General features: G+C 43.8%; 1 long non-coding RNA gene across 1 annotated transcript in view; it reads left to right on the top strand.

Annotated features, from left to right (window-relative positions):
- The window catches only part of LOC137222667 (uncharacterized), a 57,016-nt gene that overhangs the window by 9,029 nt on the left and 22,889 nt on the right, over positions 1–25,098 (top strand). Inside the window, exon 2 of the long non-coding RNA XR_010942535.1 lies at positions 14,355–14,480. This is a non-coding gene — a long non-coding RNA (uncharacterized lncRNA). The remainder of the gene's footprint in view (positions 1–14,354; positions 14,481–25,098) is intronic.

Below are 25,098 nucleotides of genomic sequence, written 5' to 3'. Positions count from 1 at the left end.
ATAGGCATTAACGCTTCTCTAAGTGTTTGATAGAATTCACCTGTGAAACAGTCTTGTCCTGGACTTCCGTTTGTTGGGAGTTTTTAAATCACAGTTTCAATTTCAGTACTTGTGATTTTTCTCTTCATATTTTCTATTTCTTCCTAGTTCAGTCTTGGGAGATTGTACTTTCCTAAGAATTTGTCCATTTCTTCTAGGTTATCCATTTTATTGGCATATAGTTGCTTGTAGTAGTCTCTTATGATCCTTTGTATTTCTGTGGTGTCTGTTTTAACTTCTCCATTTGCATTTCTAGTTTTTTTGATTTGAGCCCTCTCCATTTTTTTCTGGATGAGTCTGGCTAAAGGTTTATCAGTTTTGTTGTTTATCTTTTGAAAGAACCGGCTTTTAGTCTCATTGATCTTTTCTATTACTTTGTCTCTAATTTCATTCATTTCTGCTCTGATCTTGATGATTTCTTTCCTTCTACTAAGTTTGGGTTTTGTTTGTTTTTCTTTCTCTAGTTGCTTGAGGTGTAAGGTTAGGTTGTTTGATATTTTTCTTGTTTCCTGAGGCACAACTGTATTGCTATAAACTTCCTTCTTAGAACTCTTTTTGCTGCGTCCTGGAGGTTTTGAATCGTGTTTTCGTTTTCATTTGTCTCTAGGTATTTTCGATTTCTGCTTTGACTTCTTCAGTGATCCATTGGTTGTTCAGTAGCATATTTAGCCTGTATGTGTTTGTGTCTTTTACAGATTTTTCTTGTTGAATTATAATCTCATAGCATTGTGATCAGAAAAGATGCTTGATATGATTTCAGTTTCATAAATTTACCGAGACTTGCTTTGTGGCTCAGCATGTATTCTATTTTGGAGAATGTTCCATGTACACTTGAGAAGAATCTGTATTCTGCTGCTTCTGGTTGGAATGCTCTATAAATATCAATTAAGTCCATCAGATCTAGGGACTTCCATGGTGGCGCAGTGGTTAAGAATCCGCCTGCCAATTCAGGGGACATGGGTTTGAGCCCTGGTCTGGGAAGATCCCACATGCTGCAGAGCAACTAAGCCCATGCGCCACAACTACTGAGCCTGTGCTCTAGAACCTGTGAGCCACAACTACTGAGCCTGCGTGCCACAACTACTGAAGCCCCCACGCCTAGAGCCTGTGCTCCACAACAAGAGAAGCTACTGCAATGAGAAGCCTGTGCACCACAATCAAGAGTAACCCCCGCTCGCTGCAACTAAAGAAAGTCCACATGCAGCAATGAAGTACCATTGCAGCCAAAAATAAATAAATAAGCATTAAAAAGACTCAATGTATAAATAAATAAAAAATAAATAAGTCCATCTGGTGTAACATGTCATTTAAGACCTATGTTTCCTTATTGGTTTTCTGTCTGGATGATCTGTCCATTGATGAAAGTGGGGTGTTAAGTTTCCCCAGTATTATTGAGTTACTGTGAATTTCTCCTTCGATGGCTGTTAGCATTTGCCTTATATATTGAGGTGCTCCTCTGTTGTATGCGTATATATTTACGATTGTTATATCTTCTTCTTGGATTGATCCCTTGATCATTATGTAGTGTCTTTCTTTGTCTCTTGTAACAGCTTTTATTTTCATGTCTGTTCCGTCCGATATGAGTATTGCTACTGAGCTTTTATTTGATTTCCATTTGTGTGGAATACCTTTTTACATCCCTTCACTTTCAGTCTGTATGTGTCCCTAGATATGAAGTGGATCTTTTTTAGACAGCATATGTACAAGTCTTGTTTTTGTATCCATTCAGCCAGTCTATGTCTTTTGGTTAGAGTATTTAATCCATTTATGTTTAAGGTAATTATTGATTTGTATGTTCTTATTGCCATTTTGTTAATCGTTTTGGATTTGGTTTTGTAGGATTTTTTTCTCTTGTGATTTGATGACTGACTTTAGTGTTGTATTTGGATTCTTTTGTGTGTGTGTGTATGTATTGTAGATTTTCGGTTTGAGGTTATCATGGAATTATGATATAGCAGTCTATATACATACAAGATTGTTTTCAGTTGCTGGTCTTTTAATTTCGAATGCACTTCCAGTATCCTGTATTTGTACTTTCCTCTTCTCACGATTGCTGGTTTTGATATTATATTTGTATGTGGATGATTTCCTACCTCTGCTGTATGTTTGCCTTTAGTGGTGAGCTTTCCCATTTGTAATTTTCTTGTTTGTAGTTTTGGCCTTTTCTTTTCCACCTAGAGAAGTTTCTTTAGCATTTGTTGTCAAGCTAGTTTGGTGGTGCTGAATTCTCTTAGCTTTTGTTTCTTTGCAAAGCTTCTGTTTCTTCATTGAATCTGAATGAGAGCCTTGCTGAGTAGGGTATTGTTGGTTGTAGGTTTTTCCCTTTCATAACTTTAAATATATTGTGCCACTTTCTTTGGGCCTGTAGCGTTTCTGTTGGAAAATCACCCTATCACCTTATGGGGATTCCCTTTTATGTTATTTGTTGCTTTTCCCTTGTTACTTTTAGTATTTTCTTTCTGTCTTTAATTTTTGTAAGTTAATAAAACCTTTATTTATTTATGTATTTGGCTGTGCTGGGTCTTATTTGTGGCACGCAGGAACTTCAGTCTTTGTTGTGGCATGTGGAATTTTGAGTTGCAGCATGCAGCATCTTTTATTGTGGCATGCAAACTCTTAGTTGTGGCATGCAAACCCTTAGTGCGGCATGTGAACTCTCAGTTGTGGCATGTAGGATCTAGTTCCCTGACGAGGGATCGAACCTGGGCCCCCTGCATTGGGAGCGTGCAGTCTTCTCCACTGGACCACCAGGGAAGTCCCAGTTTTTGTAAATTTGATTAATATGTGCCTTGGCTTGTTCCTCCTTGGGTTTATCCTGCCTGGACTCTCTGTGCTTCCTTTCTTGTGATAAGGAAGTTTTCAGCTATTATTTCTTCGAATATTTCCTCGGGTCCTTTCTTATCCTTCTGGGACCCCTATAATGTGAACAAATTTTGGTGTGTTTAATGTTGTTCTAGAGGGCCTCTTAGACTGTCATTATTTCTTTTCATTCTTTTTTCTTTATTCCGTTCCAGGGTAGTGATTTCCATTATTCTGTCTTCCAGCTCACTTATCTGTTTTTCTGCCTCACTTATTCTGCTATTGTTTCCTTCTAGTGTATTTTTCATTTCAGTTATTGTATTGTTCATTTCTGTTTGTTGTTTAGATCCTCTAGGTCTTTGTTAACCATTTCTTGTATTTTCTTGGTCTGTGCCTCCATTCTTTTTCCGAGATCTTGGATCATCTTTACTGTCATTACTCTGATTCTTTTTTGGGTAAATTGCTTATCTCCACTTTACTTAGTTGTTCTTCTGGGCTTTTATCTTGTTCCTTCGTCTGGGACATATTCCTCTGCTGTCTAATTTTGTCTAACTTTCTGTGATTGTGGTTTCCATTCCACAGGCTGCAAGATTGTAGTTCTATTTTAAATTAATTAATTAATTTTATTTTTGGCTGCATTGAGTCTTCATTGCTGCACATGGGCTTTCTCTAGTTGTGGCGAGCAGGGGCTACTCTTCGTTGTGCGCGGGCTTCTCATTGCGGTGGCTCCTCTTGTTGCGGAGCATGGGCTCTAGGTGCGTGAGCTTCAGTAGTTGTGGCACTCGGTCTCAGTAGGTGCGCAGGCTCTAGAGTGCAGGCTCAGTAGTTGTGGCACATGGGCTTAGTTCCTCTGCGGCATGTGGGATCTTCCTGGATCAGGGCTCGAACCTGTGTCCCCTGCATTGGCAGGCAGATTCTCAACCACTGCGCCACCAGGGAAGCCCGGGATTGTAGTTCTTGATTCAGGTGTCTGCCCCCTGCTGGGTGAGACTGGCGAAGGGCTTGTGCTGGCTTCCTGGTAGGAGGGACTGGTTTCTGCGCACTGGTGGGTATAGCTGGGTCTTGTCCCTCTGGTTGGCAGGGCCGTGTCAAGGGGTGTGTTTAGTGGGAAGCTGTAGGATCAGGAAGACATTAGGCAGCCTGTCTTCGGATGGGCAGGGCTGTGTTCCCGCCCTGTTGGTTTTTTGGCCTGAGGCATCCCAGCACTGGAGCCTACAGGCTGTTGGGTGGGGCTGGGTCTTAGTGAGAAAAGCTTGGCCTCCAGGCGGTCTCACGCCAATGAGCACTTCCCAGAACTTACACTGCCAGTGTCTCTGTCCCCACAGTGAGCCACAGCCGCCCGCCCCCCCCCCCCCACCTCCACGGGACATCCTCCAACATCAGCAGGTAGGTCTGGCCCAGGCCCTTATGAGGTCACTGCTTTTCCTCCCGCGTCCTGGTGTGCTCGAGACCTTGTGTGCCTCCTGCAAGAGTAGGGCTTCTGTTTCCCCCAGTCGTGTGGAATTTGCTGATCAAACCCCAGTGGCCTTCAAGCCCAGCTGGTTTGGGCACTCACCCTCCCGATGCCAGACTCCCTGGCTGGGGAGACGGATGTGGGGCTCAGAACTTTAACTCCTGTGTGTGAACCTTTCCAGTGTAAATATTTTCTAGTTTGTGGGTTGCCCAGCCGGTGGGGATGGAGTTTGATTTCATCGTGATTGTGCCCCTCCTACTGTCTCTTTGTGGCTTCTTCTTTGTCTTTAGATGTAGGGTAACTTTTGGTAGCTTCCGGCAGTTTTTGGTCAGTTGTTTTTCAGCAGTTAGTTGTGATTTTGGTATTTTCATGAGGGGGGCGAACTCAACGTCCTTCCACTCTGCCATCTTCTCTCCAAGCCCCCACTTCATAGGATTTAATTGTCAAATATACTGTCTGTAGAAAATGCATAAGCCATTGCGGGACCCACCTAAACCTACTAAAGTGGACATCCACAGAAGGACGGCCAGGCCAAGGCCTGGATGAATCCCTCACACCAGCCCCCGCTCAACATGACTCCCAGACAGGCCTCCTCTGTCGGGTGAGTGACAAGTGTGTGCCTCCCTGGGTCACTGTGTTTTAATTCTGTGTGCTTTCTTTGGAGTGCAAATGGCATTCTGTCAGTTTTCCGTTACCCAGTGCTGTTAGCTGCCCCTGGGATGGCAGTCTGGTCACTTTTGCTAGTCTGTAGGGCCCTGTGATGGGGCTGCACCCTGTTCATTTCTTGATTCTACTGCTAGTAGCCACTTGGGTGGCCTCGAGGGTTTTCTGCTCTGACATGTGCTTCTGAAAACTTTGGAAATCGTATACACTTGGATGTCTCGGCCTCATCTTCTCCAAATTGCCCATACTAGACCCCTGTTTCTCAGCCCCCAAACATCTTCTCTTCTGTTCTATGGTTGCCCTATAGGACGGGGATCAACCCTGCCCCCCACCCAAGATGGGCTTGGTTGTCAAGATGATGCCATTTGCACCAAGAGGATCAGAAGATAGTTGGTAATGTGGGGAGATGGACGCAGGTGTACGCTCTTGCAGGAGGCCAGAGGAAGAGCTGGTGGGGCCTCCGTCGTGGCTGGGCGTTTATGAGGTTTGATCTTCCCACGCACAGGACACATGGCACTCGTGGGCCTCCTTATCCATTCGCATAGACCGGGCCAGGCAGGGAAGAGGGTGGGGCTCTGGAAGTTCTTCCTAGTCAGACCACAGATCCCATCACGAATGGATCCAGCCTCTTTACTGTAATTCACCTCCGATGTTTGGTTGAAGACTGACACACCTCATCTCATCTAATCGAATATGAACTTGTCTGAGTGTGAAGCTTAGAAGCCTAGTGCCCAAGCAGTGTAATGTAGTTGAGACAGCAGAGGTCGGAAGAGTGTTGGAATCCGCTTAATCCCAGGGCATTGGAGAGGGGCGGGAGACACCCTGGGGGCTTCCGGGCTCTGTCCAGCTATTCCTGCCATGCTTTTGTGCAGCCTCGCCAGGGCTGTCTACCCACATGCAGTGAAAGGCCCCTTCAGGGAAACTGCCCCTGCCCTGGCTGGGCAACGAATAGTCCTCAGCCAGGCGGCCAGCAGCTCCACGGAAAGCATCTAAACACAAGGCATCTGCTGCACGTGGCTCGAGTATTGGGGTATTTCCTGAGTGCCACCTGGGCTGTGGGCCCACAAGACCATCGTCACGTGGGAGGTGCCGGGGCTCTGGCTCACCTCTGTCCTGCCAGCGCCAGTTCAGGAAGGAGGCCTCTGCAGGGGTGAGCCTGTGTGGTGCTGCATGTGCAACCCAAGGCATCAGGGCAGCTGGGGGCCAGCAGCCCGGTCTCAGGGCCTGGAGGGCCTCGGCTCCAGCAGGGCCCAGGGAGTAGCTGTCGTGGTGCGCCACTGCTCTGTATTGCTAGGAGGGCTACCAGATGCCCGTGGGCAGTTAACGGCGCATGGTAAATTGGGCCTGCCGGCCTACAGAACCTTGGACGTGTGAGATGGTGGTGTGTTTGTTCCAGTGGATGAACCTACAGTGACATGTCGTCACCACCCACAGTCCACAGCTGACTTTGCATGTATGTTCTGTGGGTCTAGATGAAGATGCGTCCACCTTTATAGTGTCCTGCGAAACACGTTCGCTGCCCTAAAAAATGCCCTGTGCGCCTCCTAGTCACCCCTCCCCCAACCCCGATCCCCGGCAACCACTGGTCCTTTTACTGCCATCTCCACAGTCTTGTCTTTTCAAACAGATTTAGAAAAATCTTTTGATATGCTGTGATTTTTCTTCTTTAGACCGTTGAAGTGATTTTTAAAAATTATTTATTTTTATGATTTTTTGCTGTGTTGGGTCTTAGTTGCCGTATGTGGGATCTTCGTTGTGGCATGTGGGATCGTTCGTTGCAGCGCATGGGCTTGTCTCTAGTTGCGGCCCACGGGCTCTCTAGTTGTGGTGCATAGGATCCAGAGCACATGGGCTCTGTAGTTTGCAGCATGCTGGCTCTCTAGTTGAGGCACGCGGGCTCAGTAGTTGTGGTGCCTGGGCTTAGTTGCCCTGTGTCATGTGGGATCTTAGTTCCCTCACCAGGGATCAAACCCATGTCCCCTGCATTGGAAGGTGGATTCTTAGCCACTGGTCCATCCAGGAAGTCCCCTGAAGTGATTCTTGAATGTTGAGCCAACCTTGCATACCTGGGATAAATACCACTTGCTTATGGTGTATAATTCTTCTATATTACTGGCTTCAGTTTGTTAATATTATTATTATTTTTCCCGGTACGCGGGCCTCTCACTGTTGTGGCCTCTCCCGTTGCATAGCACAGGCTCCGGATGCACAGGCTCAGCAGACATAGCTCACGGGCCCAGCTGCTCCGCGGCATCTTCCTGGACTGGGGCACGAACCCGTGTCCCCTGCATTGGCAGGCAGACTCTCAACCACTGCGCCACCAGGGAAGCCCAATTTTGTTAATATTTTAAAAAAATATTTATTTATTTATTTTGACTGCACTGGGTCTTAGCTGTGGCTTGTGGGATCTTCAATGAGGCATGCGGTCTTCTTAGTTGCGGCGGGCAAACTCTTAGTTGCGGCATGTGGGATCTAGTTCCTCGACCAGGGATCAAACCTGGGCCCCCCGTGGAGTCTTACCCACTGGACTACCAGGGAAGTCCCCAGTTTGTTAATACTTTGTTTGTGACTTTTACATCACTGTTTATGAGAGAGACTGATCTGTAGTTTCCTTGTCATGTCCCTGTCTGGTTTTGTTATTATGGAAATGCTTACCTCATATAATGAGTTAGTGCACATTCCCTCTGCTTCTGTCCTCTGAAACTAATTGTAGAGAATTAATTTCGTCCTTAAATGTTAGGTAGAATTCACCAGTGAACCCATCTGGATCTGGTGTTTTCTGTTTTGGAAGGTTAGTAATTATATTATTTTTTACTTTACTTTTTTACTGAAGTATAGTTGATTTACAATAGTGTGTTAGTTTCAGGTGTACAGCACAGCGATTCAGTTTTATACACACACACGCACACATACATATCTTTTTCAGATTCTTTACTCTTACAGATTGTTACAAAATATTGAGTATAGTTCCCTGTGCTATACAGTAGGTCCTTGTTGGTTATTTATTTTATATATAGTAGTGTGTATATGTTAATCCCAACTTCCTAATATATCCCTCTGTCCACGCCCCTTTCTCCTTTGGTAACCATAAGTTTGTTTCCTATGTCTGTGAGTCTCTGTCTATTTTGGAAATAAGTTCATTTGTATATTTTATTTTCTTTTATTTATTTACTGTTTTAGGTTCTACATATAAGCGGTATATGATATCTGTCTTTCTCTGGTTTACTTCACTTAGTATGACTATCTCTAGGTCCATCCATGTTGCTGCAAATGGCATTATTTCATTCTTTTTTATGGCTGAGTAATATTCCATTGTATGTGTACCACATCTTCTTTATCCAGTCATCTGTTGATAGAAATTTAGGTTGCTTCCATGTCTTGGCTATTGTAAATAGTGCTGCTGTGAACATTGGGATGTATGTATCTTTTTGAATTACAGTTTTGTCCAGATATATGCCCAGTAGTGGGATTGCTGGATCATATGGTAATTCTGTTTTCAGTTTTTTAAGGACCCTCCATACTATTTTCCATAGTGGCTGCACCAATTTACATTGCCACCAACAGTGTAGCAAGGTTCCTGGAAGGTTACTGATTGTTCATTCAGTTTCTTTCATAGATGTAGGGCTATTCAGATTATCTGTTTCTTCTTGTGTGAGTTCTTGCAGGCTGTGTCTTTCAAGAAATAGGGCCATTCCATCGAGGTTATTAAATTTGTGGGTATAGTTATTAATAGTATTCCATTATTACCCTTTCAACATCCATAAGACATGTAATGATATCACCTAGTTCTTTGCTGATAGTAATAATTTCTGTCTTCTCTATTTTTTTCCTAGTTAGTGTATGATTTTATTGATCTTTTCAGAGAGCCAGCTTTTGGTTTACTTGATATTCTCTACCAATTTCTTGTTTTAAATTTTATTGATTTCTGCTCCAAATTTTAGTATTTTTTTCTTCTGATTACTTTAGATTTAATTTGCCCTTTTTCTAGTTTCTTAAGGTAGAGGTTTAGATTATTGATTTTTAAAAAAATTTTTTTTATTATTTTTTTTTGTGGTATGCAGGCATCTCACTGTTGTGGCCTCTCCCATTGCGGAGCACAGGCTCCGAACGCGCAAGCTCAGCGGCCATGGCTCACGGGCCCAGCCGCTCCGCGGCATATGGGATCTTCCCAGACCGGGGCACGAACCCGTGTCCCCTGCGTCGGCAGGTGGACTCTCAACCACTGTGCCACCAGGGAAGCCCGCCAGGCAGATTCTTAACCACTGGGCAGGTGGTTCTTAACCACTGAGCCACCAGGGAAGCCCTGCATCCCTCAAATTCTGATAAGTGTTATTTTCGTTTTCATTAAGTTCAAAATATTTTTTATTTCTCTGGAGATTTCTTCTTTGATCCATTTGTTATTTGGAAGTTTGTTGTTTACAAGTACTTGGAGGACTTTCCAGCTACCTTTATGTTATTTCCAGTTTAATTCCACTGTGGCCTAAGAGCATCCAGTGTGATTTCTCCTTTTAAATTCATTAAGGTTTGTTTCATGGCCCAAGATATGGTGTTTGTTGGTGATGGTCCCGTGTGCACTTGAGAGGATCTGTGTGCTGCTGTCTTTGGATGACGTCGTCCATAGTTGTGAATTATATCCAGTTGTGGATGGTACTGTTGAGTTCATTTATCTTCTTACTCGCTTTTTGCCTCCAGCATCTGTCATTTCTGATAGAGATATATTGAAGTCTCTAACTTAAATAGTGGATTCATCCATTTCTCGATGCAGTCATATCAGTTTTTGTCTCTAGCATGTGGACTCTGTTGTTAGGTGCACACGCACTAAGGGTTGTTATGTCTTCTTGGAGAATCGATGCCTTTATCATCATATCGTGCCTCTCTTTATCTCTGAGAATTTTCCTTCCTCTGAAATCTGCTCTGTGTGAAATACAGCTACTCAAGTTTTGTGTTTTTTCGTTTTTCGTTTTTTTTTTGTTTTTTTTCCGGCTGTGTTGGGTCTTAGTTGCTGTGTGCAGGCTTTCTCTAGTTGAGGTGAGCGGGGGTTGCTCTTCGTTGCAGTGCACGGGCTTCTTACTGCGGTGGCTTCTCTTGTAGCGGAGCATGGACTCAGGCATGTGGGCTTCAGTAGTTGTGGCACGCAGGCTCAGTAGTTGTGGCTCGCGGGCTCTAGAGCACAGGCTCAGTAGTTGTGGTGTACAGGCTTAGCTGCTCCACGGCATGTGGTATCTTCCAGGACCAGGGTGCGAACCCATGGCCCCTGCATTGGCAGGGGGATTCTTAACCACTGCACCACCAGGGAAGCCCCTGCCCTCTCCTATTTATCACCAAAGAGTGTTTGGTGTAATTTTGCTTCTTTCGAACTTTTAATCAATGGGTATTCCCAGTAATACACTACTGATATCATATTGAAAATGTTTTCTGTCTTTGCCCCGTCTGTTTCACGCAAGCTGGTATCTGAACCTGTGAGTCATCTGATTAACTCATCCATTTGCTCTTGGGGCCTCTGTTGTTTCAGGGGTGTGTGCGTGTGTGTGTTCAGCAGTGCAATTGCAGTCTTGTTTTTATCCTTTTTTTTTTTTGGCTGTGCTGCGCAGCTTGTGGGATCTTACTCCCCCGATCAGGGATCAAACCTGGGCCCCCTGCAGTGGAAGCGTGAAGTCTTAACCACTGGACCGCCAGGGAAGTCCCAATTGTTTTTATCCTTAACTGCAAATACATCAGAAATTTTCTTCACGTTGGGGAGAAATCGGTGCATTGTAGATTATGCATCTACAGGTCCCTCAAGGATTTCACACTGTGGCAGTGCCACCTGGGGAGTCGACACCCGAATTGAGCTTGACCTTCATGGCAGAGATGTGGTGCTCCTACCTGTTGGCCTTGAGAATGGGGCCAGAAGCCAGGGGTCAAAGGACTGACCCTCACCCATGTTGACATTCTTCAAGATGAGGGGCCACTTACCCTGGCTTCACAGCAAATGAACAGCAGTAGAGAAAACGAGGAAAAAGGATATTACCGGTTCTAACTTTAAAAGGAAGTAAGCCAACGGGAAAGGAAGTGAAAAAACCTAACGCTACAGAAAAGACATTTCCACTCTCTTGGTCTTCCTGCAACTGTCGTCATGTGTTTTACTTCTAGATATATACTAGCCCTCCAGTATATCGGCGTTTTATTGAAATAATCAAGTATTTCTCAGACTAAAATGACAAAAAAATGAAAAACCATCTAAGCTTTTTTTTGTTTGTTTTTTGGCTGTGTTGGGTCTTCATTGCCGCGCGTGGGCCTTCTTTAGTTGTGGCGAGTGGGGGCTACTCTTTGTTGCGGTGAGCAGGCTTCTCACTGTGGTGGCTTCTTGTTGCGGAGCATGGGCTCTAGGCGCACAGGCTTCAGCAGTTGTGGGTCGCGGGCTCTAGAGCTCAGGCTCAGTAGTTGTGGTGCACGGGCTTAGTTGCCCTGCGGCATCCAGGATCCTAGTTCCCTGACCAGGGATCAAACCTGTGTCCCCTGCATTGGAAGGAAGATTCTTAACTAGTGCACCACCAGGGAAGTCCTCCATCTTATATCTATGTCCATGTATCTACACATCCAGAACCTTCCAAGCTTTTGTACAGATCTCCCATCCTAGCTGACGTCCTGTCTCTTCTGCCTGAAAGACTTCCTTTCCCTTTTCTGGTAGTGCCAGTTTGCTGGGAATGGATTCTTTCAGCGTTTGTGTGTCTGACTGAGTTGCCATAGTGTAGAAAGGTGTTTCGTCTTAGTATAGACATTTTCTGTGACATACAGTTTTGCTCTGAGCATTTTAAGTATGTTACAGCAATGTATTTGCACTGGCATTATTTCCAGTGAGAACTCGTGTCAACCTTATGTTTGTTCATCTGTGTATTATGTTGTTTTTCTCTGGGTGCTTTGAAGAGATTCTCTTCATCTCTGGTTTTTGTTTTATTTTGCCTCACTGCATGGCTTGTGGGATCTTAGTTCCCTGGCCAGGGTTGGAACCCAGGCCCTGGGCAGTGAAAGCATGGCGTCCTAACCACCGTACAGCTGGGGAATTCCCTCGTCTCTGGTGTTGAGAAATACAGTTATGACAAGCCTTGGTGGAGATTTCCTTGTTTCCTCTGCTTGGTGATTGTCAACTTTCTTAGATATGGGCTTTATATGTTTCATTCACTTTGAAAAATTCTCAGCAATAATTTTGATTATTATAGCTAGAAGATTTTCTTCTAGCTTCCTTCTCTCATTTGGGAATCTAGGTACATGTGTAGTTGGTTGTTAGGGGTCCTTTCACGGCTCACAGATACTCTCTACGTTTTTTGATACTTTATTGCAGAGTTCACATCTTTGCAGTAAAGACCCATCCTTTTATGTTCACCTCTCTTTTTTCTGCAGTATTTTATCTGCTTTTAATGCCATGCAGTGTGTGTGTGTGTTAATTTAGTTATTTTAGGCTGCGTTGGGTCTTTGTTGCTGCATGCGGGCTTTCTCTAGCTGTGGCGAGCGGGGGCTACTCTTCGTTGCGGTGCACGGGCTTCTCATTGTGGTGGCCTCTCTTGTTGCAGAGCACAGGCTCTAGGCGTGCGGGCTCAGTAGTTGTGGCTCACGGGCTCTAGAGTGCAGGCTCAGTAGTTGTGGCGCACGGGCTTAGCTGCTCCGCGGCATGTGGGATCTTCCCAGACCAGGGCTCGAACCCGGTCCCCTGCATTGGCAGGCGGATTCTTAACCACTGCACCACCAGGCAAGTCCCTCCATTCAGTATATTTTTCATCGAAGATGTTGTAGTTTCCGTGTCCTGAAGTTTGATTTGGGTCTTTTAAAGTAATATCTCCATTTCTCTATATAAGGTTTTTGTCATATAGAACAGGGGTCCCCACCCGCGGGCCTGTTAGGAGCCAGGCCACACAGCAGGAGGTGAGTGGTGGGCAAGCAAGCGAAGCATCATCTGCCGGTCCCCATTGCTCACATTACCGCCTGAACCCCCCCCATCCGTGGAAAAATTGTCTTCCACAAAACCGGTCCCTGGTGCCAGAAAGGTTGGGGATCACTGATATAGAAGACAATTATAAAAGTTCCTTCTCTAATTTTAACATGGTGTCAGTGCTGGGGTGTCTCATCACCATGAGTCTTGCATTTCAACCTTTTAAAAATTTTTATTTCTTTTTTGGCCACACCTGGAGGCACGTGAGATCTTAGTTCCCCGATCAGGGATGGAAACCATGCCCCCTGCAGTAGAAGCGTGGAGTCTTAACCACTGGACCGCCAGGGAAGTCCCTACATTTCAGCTTTTTCGAATGTCTTATATTTGATCAGATGCCAGACATTATGACCTTTACCTTGACGGGTGTTTGGTGTTTTCATGTTCCTGTCAATATTTGATGGATCTGAATTCACAGAATCCTGTTGTTTACTTCTTTTGGGCCTTGGGTTCAGTGTCAAGAGCTTTGCGCTTCTCCCTCACAGTTAATTTGCACAAAACTTAACGCTTACGTCCAAACTAAAAATTCTCCAAAATAATATTCCGATTGGGAAAATAGGCCTGTGTTCTTTTTAATTTATTATTTTTTAATTTATTTTTGGCTGCATTGAGTCTTTGTTGCTTGCGCAGGCTTTCTCTAGTTGTGGCGAGTGGGGGCTACTCTTCGTTGCGGTGCAGGGTAGGCCTGTGTTCTCTTAATGGCCTAGTGTTCTTCCAGAAGGATGGCCAGTCGAGACTGGTGGTGGTCGTTCTAATTTCCCTCTGGGTTTCTGACAGTTTGGGAGGTGCATTAAAAAGAATACCACCTCCCCCGTCCTTCAGTGTTTTCCCATTGTTAACCACCTCTGTAGATCTGATGCTTGTCTCATGTGCCGATAGCCGTGTTGGGCAAGGAAAAGGGAGATGAAATAGTTGTTGTCATTTGAAATGGGTGATCTTGATGCAGAGACATGGTTCATTTCTAGAGCATTTCTGGCATTTCTTCATAGTGCACATGGGGACAAAAGAAACCAGGAATGGTCACAATGTAACTGCTGGGGAAATAAGTTCAGGATGTCAGAGGTGCTTGGGGAATTCCCTGGCAGTCCAGTGCTTAAGACTCCATGCTTCCACTTGAGGGGGCGTGGGTTCAGTCTGTGGTCGGGGAACTAGGACCTTGCATGCTGCCGTGGCTTGGCAAAAAAAGGAAAAAAAAAAAAAAGCTGTCATAGGTGCTGTTAGATCTGTGGGATGTGATGAGATCAGTGAACAAGAGGACTCTGGATAGAGTGGAAAGGTCTGACCCCTAAGGCTTAGATTTGAAGCTGGAGGACGACAGAGCCTTGGGTGAACGTAGCATGATTGAGTCCAGTTCCCCTGGGCTGTGAGCTGCACCAGCCTTCCTGCTTGTACTGGAGGACGTGGGTTTGTTGCTCTAACACATGTGTTCTGTTTCAGGACTCAGTGGTCTCTGAGGATGTGGCTGCGGACTTCACCTGGGCAGAGTGGGCTTTGCTAAGTCCTGTTCAGAGGAACTCTACAGAGATGTGAGGCTTCGAACCTTCAGGAACTTGGCCTCAGCAGGTAGGGGTGGCATCATTCCTTCACTTGTCCTTTCAGAGAACAACCTATCTTACTCTGTTGACCTTGTTCCAAGATTAGGGCTGAGAAGCGGGCACACGTTAGCAGACACACAGACGTGGTCAGAGGCCTCATGGAGTCTTGAGACTAATGAACAGCTTTACTGTGAAAACAAAGATCTGCTTAAACATCTTTTAAGATGTTTGAAGCTGACTTTTTAAAAAAATATTTATTTGGCTGCACTGGGTCTTAGTTGCGGCACACGGGATCTTCGTTGCCACGTGTGAGATCTTCCTTGCAGCATGCGGTTATCTAGTTCCCCCACCAGGGATCGAACCCGGGCCCCCCCTGCATTGGGAGTGTGGAGCCTTAACCACTGGACCACCAGGAAGTCCCTAAGCTGACTTTTTATTTCTCTCTTGAGGCTCCTTAAACTGATAAGCGAGCATAGTTTTCAAATGTTGGGTTGGGGCACCCTTATCCGAGGAATACTATGCTTAAAACACACTGCAGCATCAAAAACATAGTCACAAATATTGGGAAATGTGTCGTTATAATAATCGTGAAAAACTATCAGTCCTTACATCATTAATGATTATGAATTTTTAAAAATATTTATTTATTTTTGGCTGCGTTGGATCTTTGTTGCGGTGTGTGGGCTTCTCATTTCAGTGGCTTCTTTTGTTGCGGAGCATGGGCTCTAGGTGCGCGGGCTTCAGTAGTTGTGGCTCGCAGGCTCAGTAGTTATGGCTCACGGGCTCTAGAACGCAGGCTCAGTAGTTTTGGCACATGGGCTCTAGAGCGCAGGCTCAGTAGTTGTGGCATGTGGGCCCAGTTGCTCCGCGGCATGTGGGATCTTCCCAGACCAGGGCTGGAATCCGTGTCCCCTGCATTGGCAGGCGGATGCTTAAACCCTGCGCCACCAGGGAAGCCCGATTACGAATTGTTAATGTACTTTGTCCATATGTGGGACAACAGTGCTGTAGATGATCAGTGGGGAGAAACCAAAGCGAGACTACAGTCTTACTGTGAAACAAAGACACGCTGCTGGAGTCGAATCCTACAAATGTACCGAGTGCTGGGGGGCTTCAGTGGATACCCAAGTCTAGACCCCCGCCCTCAGTGTGAGGCTGGGCAGACGGGTCTCGTATCTAAGCGCTGATGTGAGATCTCACGCTGTGGACAAAACTTATCCGTGTCAGGAATGTGGGACGGCCTTTCCTTTTCTCTCCTCTTCAGAAACATGTCTCCCTGGTAAATGCCACGTGAGGAATGTGGCAGAACTCTACCGTCACTCATCTTTTCAGACATGGGAGTGGTCACAAGTGAGCAGAAAACCTATGAAGGGAAAGAACATGGCAAGGTTCTTATTGCTGTGTCCTTAGAAGACCCGTGACTACTCATAATGGAATAAAGTCTTGGGAATATAAGGAATGCGGGAAAGGCTCTCGTCGTCATTACACGATATATAAAAGCACTCACCTTGTAAGTGTGAGACGTGGGAGAACCTTTATTCCTTCCTCACACCCAGCAGCACAGTTATGGTGGAATAGCGTCCGCTTACTGACTGCAGTGAGTCCACGAGGAGCCGTATGTTCGCTCACGTGGACGGTGTGAGAGACCTGATCAGGGGATCTCGCCCCGTGTCCGCCAGGTTTGTGGAAGGAGCAAGGAAGCAGGATTTGTGGACTGGACGTACTCATGGGGTAGTGTATGGAAAGGATTTTAGGAATTCTTACCTACAGAGCTGGAAAAATGGAGTGGAGCTAACTTGTAATTGGGGAAAGTGGAGAAAGTTCCTCCAAATATTGATACAGTAGGTTTGAGAGCTGGTCTTATTTTTGGTTTGGGCAATCCTTCTTGTGTTTTTAGACATGACTGTGCAGTGGCCTTCTGGGTGTTCTCCATCCCCATCAGAGCGGCAGTGTGGTTTTATGCCCCACGGATTGTTTAACAGAACCCGCCGACCATTCTGTGAGCGCCGGCAGTATGTGCCAGGACAGCTGTTGGGCTGTCAGGCAGCCCGTTCTTTTGTCCACAAGCAGATGAAGTCCAGCTTCAAGACCCTACTGTGTGGTACCCAGAACTTTATTACAGATTTTGTCCAGAGAATGTCTGTACTTGGAATAGGATTAGTCTCGCCTGCCTTTTTTTTTTTTTTTTTTGATGCAAAATGATCAGATGACTCCTCTGATGCGACAATGGCTGTGCAGTTGCATTTATTTATTTATTTCTTTTTGCGGTACGCAGGCCTCTCACTGTTGTGGCCTCTCCCGTTGCGGAGCACAGGCTCCGCACGCGCAGGCTCAGCGGCCATGGCTCACAGGCCCAGCTGCTCTGCGGCATGTGGGATCTTCCCGGACCGGGTCACGAACCTGCGTCCCCTGCATCGGCAGGCGGACTCTCAACCACTTTGCCACCGGGGAAGCCCTGCATTTATTTTTTAAAAATATTTATTTGGCTGCACTGGGTCTTAGTTGCGGCACACGCGATCTTTATTAGTTGCGGCACACGGGATCTTTAGTTGTGACATGTGGGCTCTTAGTTGTCACATGCGGGATCTAGTTCCGTGACCAGGGATCGAACTCGGGTCCCCTGCATTGGGAGCGTGGAGTCTTAACCACTGGACCACCAGGGAAGTCCCTGCAGTGGCATTTAAACCTCTAAACAGAGTAGGGCAACTGTAACACAGAAATTTCCTAGAAATAAAAATGTTTTTTCCCCGAAGACAGGGTCCTAGGTTACCAAACACAGTCAATGGAAATATCCCCAAATCTAGACGGTCTTTTGCAAAGATCTGCACGGCTTTGTAAAAAAATCGAGATGAAATTCACAAACCTACAGCTAACCGTTTAATAATATACAATTTGGTCCGTTCACTGTGTTGTGCAACCACCGTCTCTAATGTGAAAGCCTCTTCCTCATGCCAGGACACCTTGTGCCCTTTAAGCAGTGGCTCCCTATTTCCCCTGTAGCCTTCCTGGCAAGCGCTCATCTACTCTCTGCCTGTATGGATTTGCCCGTTCTGGTGATTTTTTATAAAAGCAGTCACACGGGGACTTCCCTGGTGGTCCAGTGGTTAAGACTCTCCCTGCAGAGGGTGCAGGTTGGACCCCTGGTTGGGGAACCAAGTTCCCACGTGCCATGCTGCGTGGCCACCCCCCCCGCCACAAAAAAACCCAGTCACACAATATGGGATCATTTGGGTCTGGTGTTTACTCAGCGTAATGTTTTGTGGCTCATGCACGTTGCAGCCTGTGTCAGCACCTCTTTCCTTTTTATGGCAGCATGTGATTCCACTGTGTCTGTGTGCACCACAGTTTGCCTATCCATTCGTACGTTGATAGATATTGGGGTTGTTTCCACCTTTTGGTTGTGGAAGAAAACCCCTGCTGCTCTGAGCATCCGTGTACAAGTTTCCGTGTGCACCTAAGTATTCATCTCTGTGAGGCGGATACCTGTGAGTGGAGTTGCTGGGTCCTGTGGTGATTCTTTGACTTTCTGAGGTACTGCCAAACTGTTTTCCATAGTGGCTGCACCTGCACCATTTACATTCCCATCAGCAGTGCACAAGGTTTCCTATTTCTCCACATCTTTTGGGAAAACCTGTGTTTTATTTTTTTTAAATTATAATCCCCATAGTGGGTATGCCGTGACAGCCTAAGTGACCAATGATATTGAACTTCTACTCGTGTATTTGCTGACTATGTATCTTCATTAGACAAATGTCTGTTCAAGTCTGTTGCCCATTTTTGAAAACTAGGTTGCCTTGCTGAAAGAGTTCTTTATATTCCGGGTACTAAACGCTTCTCAGATCAAGGACATTTGAACAAAAGGAAATGTATGGATCTTGTTATATCCCTGTAGTGATCATTAGGGAAGCTGACTGCTGCTCCTGGTTATTTGAATATGGTAAACGCAGGTTGTTTATTTTTAGGTGTGATAATGGACTTCGGATTATGTTTTTTAAAAAACATATATTCCCTAATATTCATGGATTAAATGGTATATCTGAGAGTTTCTTCAAAATTACGTGGAGAAATGAGTGGAGTAGAAATAAAAATTGAAAAGTGTTGTAGGAAAGTAATGGATAGATACAGTTTTATTGTCTTTTCGCATCCTTCTAAAAACGATTTTTTAAAATCATAGATACACATAAAATTTACCATCTTAACCATTTTAAGTGGTATTAAATACATTCACATTGTTGTGCAACCATCATAATCCAAGCCCATAACTCTTCATCTTGTAAAACTGAAACAGTAACTCATACTCCCTCCCCCCAGCCCCTGCAACCACCATTCTACTGTCTTTATGAGATGTGACTCCATACCTCCTATAAGTAGAATCATACAGTATTTGTCACTCGTGATTAGCTGATTCCATGAACATAATGCCCTCAAGGTTCATGCATGTTGTAGCATAGTAAAGAATTTCCTTCCTTTTATTCCAGTGTAGATGGACCACACTTTGTGTATCCATTCACTCTTTGAACACTTACATTGCTTTACATATTTTAACGATTGGGAATCATGCTGCCATGAACATGGGTAAACAAGCATCTTGGAGACCCTACTTTCAGTACTTTAAGGGTATATACCCAGAAGTGGAATTGCGGGAGAATATGGTAATTCTTTCAGTTTTCTGAGGAACTACCATACTGTTTCCACAACTGCTTTACATCTTACATCCCTACCAGCAGTGCACAAGGATTCCAGTTTTTCCACATCCTTGTCCATACTTGCTTTCTGGGTTTTTTTTTTTTCTTTTTGATAACAGCCATCCTAATGTGTGTGAGGTGATACCTTATTGTAGTTTTGGTTTGCATTTCCCTAATGATTAGTGATTCTGAGCATCTTTTCATGTGCTTATTGGCCACTCGTATGTTTCTTTTTTTTTCTTTTTTTTATTCAATATGAATTTTTATTAACACACATTTTTCAAAGTCTGTACAAATGAAAACATTCCTGTGTTTTAAAAGGTCCATTATTACAAACATACAAATAAACAAAAGATGTTACCAAAAGTTAGCTACTCAATTTCATGGTAAAACAGTGTCATGATTTTTAAAAACCAAAATTTCAAGACTGAGGTTTCTGCCTTCCCTTTTTAGAACTTGTGGAAAGTTAGAAAATGTGTGGATTTGCTTTATATTAAATGCCAAGACCTTAAAAAAAGATTTAGTATAAAACTAAATGTGGTTTTTACATTGTCACTTCATGTAACAGAATTTCTCAAGTCTTTAAAATTTAAAAAAAAAATGACTTTTTTCAGTTTTTTCCCCATAGTCAATGTAAATGCATCTGAAAAATATTATCTGACAGTTTTTTACCTAAACGTTTCTCATTCAAAAGTTACAAAACTATTTAGCGCTGCCATTTCCCTTGCTTAGAAGGGAAAATTACATCCTCTACTAGAGTGATAGATAAGTAACATGGCTCTGTTCAATTACGTGCATAAAACATTGTTTTATTTTAAACTAAGTATCATATTTATCTCATTCTAGGCCTTTTTGGGTTCATTCATAGGCTAGGCTAGCTGCTAGTAGGGAGATTAGGAATAGGGCCATAAGGAGTATTGTTGTTAAGTTATTTGTTTGGATTGCTCAAGGTAAGGGGAGCAGGAGGGCAATTTCTAGGTCGAAGAGGAGGAAAGTAATTGCTACTAGGAAAAATTTTATGGAAAAAGGTAGGCAAGCAGATCCTATTGGGTCAAAGCCACATTCGTAAGGGCTGTTTTTTTCTGCATAGACGTTTAGTTGGAGTCAAAAAGCGATAAGTATGAGCAGTAAGGCTAGGGTTGTGTTCGTTAGTAGCGTTAATAGAAGGTTTATTGTTCTTTTTCGGGGTGTACCGAAACTAACTGATTGGAAGTCAGTTGTACTTGTTAATACTAAAAGGACTACGAACCTCATCAATAGATTGATACATAGAGGAAGAATCATACAACGTCTACGAAATGTCAGTATCGAGCAGCGGCTTCGAAGCCAAAGTGGTGGTTTGATGTAAAGTGGAACATTAATTGGCGTATAAAGCAGACGATAAGGAAAGTTGATCCGATGATGACGTGTAGTCCGTGGAAGCCTGTGGCTATGAAGAAGGTAGAGCCGTAGACTCCGTCTGAGATTGTAAATGGGGCTTCATAGTATTCTGATGCTTGAAGTAGGGTGAAATAGAGGCCGAGTATGATTGTGATGAGAAGAGCTTGGAGTATGTGTTTGCGGTCGCCTTCCATGAGACTGATGGGCTCAAGTGATAGATACACCGGAAGCTAATAGCACGGAGGTATTGAGGAGTGGGACTTCTAGTGGATTTAGAGGGTGAATACCTGTGGTGGTCAGGAGCCTCCTAATTCGGGAGTAGGGGCAAGACTTGAATGGTAGAAGGCTCAGAAGAAGCCTGTAAAGAATAGGACTTCTGATAAGATAAATAAGATTATGCCATATCGAAGTCCTTTTTCAACGGTTGGTGTGTGGTGGCCTTGGAAGGTGCTTCTCAGACGATATCTCGTCATCATTGGTATATTGTTAGGGTATTTGTCAAAAAGCTTAAAGTCAGTAAGATTACTGAGTTGAAGTGGAATCATATGATTAGGCCTGATGTTGTAAGAAATGCTGAGAGAGCTCCTGTAAGTGGTCAAGGACTGGGGTTTACTATCTGATATGAGTGGGTTTGGTGGGTCGTTGTGTATTGTCCTGCAAGTATAGGCTCACTAGTAAGGTGAATACGTAGGCTTGGATTAGGGCTACGGCGAATTCGAGGATGATTAATAAGGTGAGGATGGTGAATGTGCTGAGGGCTGTGAATAGACTAATATCTATTAATGCAAGAGTTGCACTTCCGATTAGGTGTAGTAATAGGTGACCTGCTGTGATGTTCGCTGTTAGCCGTACTGCTAGAGCTAAAGGCTGAATAAATAGGCTGATAGTTTCGATTATTACTAATATAGGGATCAGGAAAGTGGGTGTGCCTAGTGGTAGAAGGTGGGCTAGGGATATTTTTGTCTTGTTACGGAAACCGATAATGACAGTGCCAGCTCATAATGGAATAGCTATGCCTAAATTTATAGAGAGTTGAGTAGTGGGTGTAAATGAGTGGGGTAGTATTCCAAGAAGATTTGTGGAAGCGATGAATAGGAAAAGTGAGATAAGTATTAGAGATCAGGTTTGTCCTTTGTGGTTATGTGTAACTATCAGTTGCTTTGATGTGAGTTTGGTTAGTCATTGTTGGATAGCGATTATACGATTGTTGATTAATCGATTTGATGTTGGGAATAGTATGGTGGGAAATATAATAATTAGAGTAGTGATAGGAATACCTAGTATAATCGGGATTATGAAAGGGGCAAATAGATTTTCGTTCATGTGTAATTTCAGGGGGTTTGTTGTTTTTGTAATTTAGTGCACATTGGTTTGGGGGAAGGAGAATAAAAATGCTTTGAGATTTTTAGTTGAAGTAATGCAAAGAGGGTAAAGGTCATAGAGAGAATGGTAAGGAGCCATGTTGATGTATCTAGTTGTGGCATATCACTAAGGGGAGTTTATAACTCTCAATCTTTAACTTAAAAGGTTAACGCTAGTTCAGCTTCTTAATGAAGTTATAATATGGATGCAGATCATTTTTCAAAGTTCTCTAAGGGTACTAATTCGAGAACGATTGGCATAAAGCTGTGATTTGAGCCACAGATTTCTGAACATTGTCCATAGAACAGGCCAGGTCGTGTTGATATTGGGGTTGTTTGGTTTAGGCGTCCAGGAATTGCATCTGTTTTTAGACCCAGGGAAGGAACAGCTCATGAGTGTAATACATCTTCTGAGGAAACTAGTATTCGGATTGTTATTTGTATGGGTAGGACCATTCGATTATCTACTTCTAGCAATCGTAGTTCTCCTGGTTTTAGGTCCGAGGTTGGAATCATGTAGGAGTCAAAATTTAGGTCTTCGTAGTCAGTATATTCATAGCTTCAATATCATTGATGTCCTATTGTTTTTACGGTAAGGGAGGGATTGTTAATTTCGTCTATTATGTAGAGAATTCGTAGAGAAGGTAGACGATTATAATTAAGATAACGGCAGGGAGGACAGTTCAAATAGTTTCTACTTCTTGAGCGTCTGTTGTACTAGTGTGTGTTAATTTGGTTGTAAGTATTAGGGTAATAATATAGAGGACTAGGGAGCTAATTAGGAAAACAATCAGTAATGCGTGGTCATGAAACTGTAGGAGTTCTTCTATAACAGGTGATGCTGCGTCTTGTAAGCCTAGTTGGAAAAGGTATGCCATGGAGATATACAGGATTTTCACTTGTGATTTAACTTTGACAAAGTTACGTAAGACTTTACTAATATCTCACTCATAAAGAAAGACATAATGGTTATGATGTTGGCTTGAAACCGATTAGAGGGGGTTCGATTCCTTCCTTTCTTGAATATTTTAGGTTAACATATACTGGTTCCTCAAATGTGTGATATGGTGGAGGACATCCGTTTAGTCATTCAAGGTTTGTGGAGGTGAGGTCTACTGCCAGTACTTCCCGTTTAGATGCGAATGCTTCTCAGATAATGAAGATTATCAGTATGACTGCTGTCAGTGAGGTAAAGGAGCCTATTGATGAGATGGTATTTCATGTTGTGTAGGCATCTGGATAGTCGGAGTATCGGCGAGGTATTCCAGATAGGCCTAGCAAGTGCTGTGGAAAGAATGTCATATTTACACCTACGAATATAATTATAAATTGGATTTTTGTTCATGTTGGGTTAAGTGTATAGCCTGAAAATAGTGGCAATCAGTGGACGAAACCTCCTATGATGGCGAAGACAGCTCCTGTTGAAAGCACATAGTGAAAATGGGCAACTACATAATAGGTGTCGTGGAGAATAATGTCTAGGGATGAATTAGCCAGGATAATACCAGTTAGACCTCCTACTGTGAATAAGAAAATAAAGCCTAAAGCTCATATTAGGGCGGGAGATCATTTAATATTTCCTCCGTGAAGTGTTGCCAGTCAGCTGAAGACTTTTACTCCTGTAGGAATAGCAATAATTATAGTGGCCGATGTAAAGTATGCTCGTGTATCTACGTCTGTTCCAACTGTAAATATATGATGAGCTCATACAGTAAAACCCAGGAAACCAATAGAAACTATAGCTCATACTATTCCAATATACCCGAAAGGTTCTTTTTTCCCCGAATAATAGGTAACGATAATGTGAAATTATTCCGAAGCTGGGCAGAACTAGAATATATACTTCGGGATGGCCAAAAAATCAGAACAGGTGTTGATACAGGATTGGGTCGCCTCCTCCTGCCGGGTCGAAAAAGGTTGTGTTTAGGTTTTGATCAGTTAATAGTATGGTAATTCCGGCTGCTAAGACGGGTAGCGACAGTAAGAGTAAAACTGCTGTGACCAAGACTGATCACACGAAGAGAGGTGTTTGGTATTGGGTTATAGCGGGCGGTTTTATATTAATAATAGTTGTAATGAAGTTAATAGCCCCCAGGATTGAAGATATACTGGCTAAATGTAGAGAGAAAATAGTAAGGTCTACTGAGGCTCCTGCGTGTGCTAGGTTTCCGGCTAGAGGAGGATATACAGTTCAGCCTGTGCCTGCGCCGGCTTCAGTGATTGAAGATGCTGTCAGTAGTAGAAAGGAAGGGGGAAGTAGTCAGAAGCTTATGTTGTTTAGATGAGGGAATGCTATGTCAGGGGCTCCAATTATCAAGGGAACTAGTCAGTTTCCAGATCCCCCAATTATGATAGGTATAACCATAAAGAAAATGATTACGAAGGCGTGGGCTGTTACTAGAACATTATAAAGTTGGTCGTCTCCGATAAGTGTGCCAGGCTGACCTAATTCAGCACGAATCAACAAGCTCAGACCAGTACCCACTATTCCTGCCCAGGCGCCAAATAGTAAATACAGGGTACCAATGTCTTTGTGATCGGTAGAGAATAGTCATCGGTTTATGAACATAGGTAAAATGGCCGAGTAGGCATTAGACTGTAAATGTAAAGACAGGGGTAAAGTCCTCTTTTTGCCAAGTCCTGTGGTGAGTAATCATTTTGAATTGCAAATTCAAAGAAGCAGCTTCAATCCTGCCGGGACTTCTCCCGCCTTTTTTTTCTCGCGGCGGGAGAAGTAGATTGAAGCCAGTTTATTAGGGTATTTAGCTGTTAACTAAAAGTTCGTGGGAGATGTATCCCTCCAATCTAGTGAGGATTTAGCTTAATTAAAGTGTTTGATTTGCATTCAATTGATGTGAGATATGGTCTTGCAATCCTTATTGGGCAGGGGTTAAGTAGAATTATACTTGCTTAGGGCTTTGAAGGCTCTTGGTCTTATTTAACCTAAACCCCTATAGTAGGACAAAGAGTGCTGGTGTAAGAGGTAGAAGTATTGTGGATAGTACGATTGCTGTTGGTAGAAGGGTTATCTGTTTTGTGGAGTAGAATTGTCATTTTATTTTTATGTTGTTGGAATAGGGTTAATGCTGTGGAGTAGGTAAGGCGTATATAGAAATATAGGTTGAGTAGAGCTGTGATGGCTATGAGGGTGGGTAGGATGAGGGTATCATTTTTTGTTAGTTCTTGAATAATCATTCATTTGGGTATAAAGCCTGTGAGT

The sequence above is a fragment of the Pseudorca crassidens genome, chromosome 3 (genome assembly GCF_039906515.1).
Source record: "Pseudorca crassidens isolate mPseCra1 chromosome 3, mPseCra1.hap1, whole genome shotgun sequence".
Lineage (NCBI taxonomy): Eukaryota > Metazoa > Chordata > Mammalia > Artiodactyla > Delphinidae > Pseudorca > Pseudorca crassidens.
Note: the sequence above shows the minus strand (reverse complement) of the source record. Positions and strands in the feature narration are given on the sequence as shown.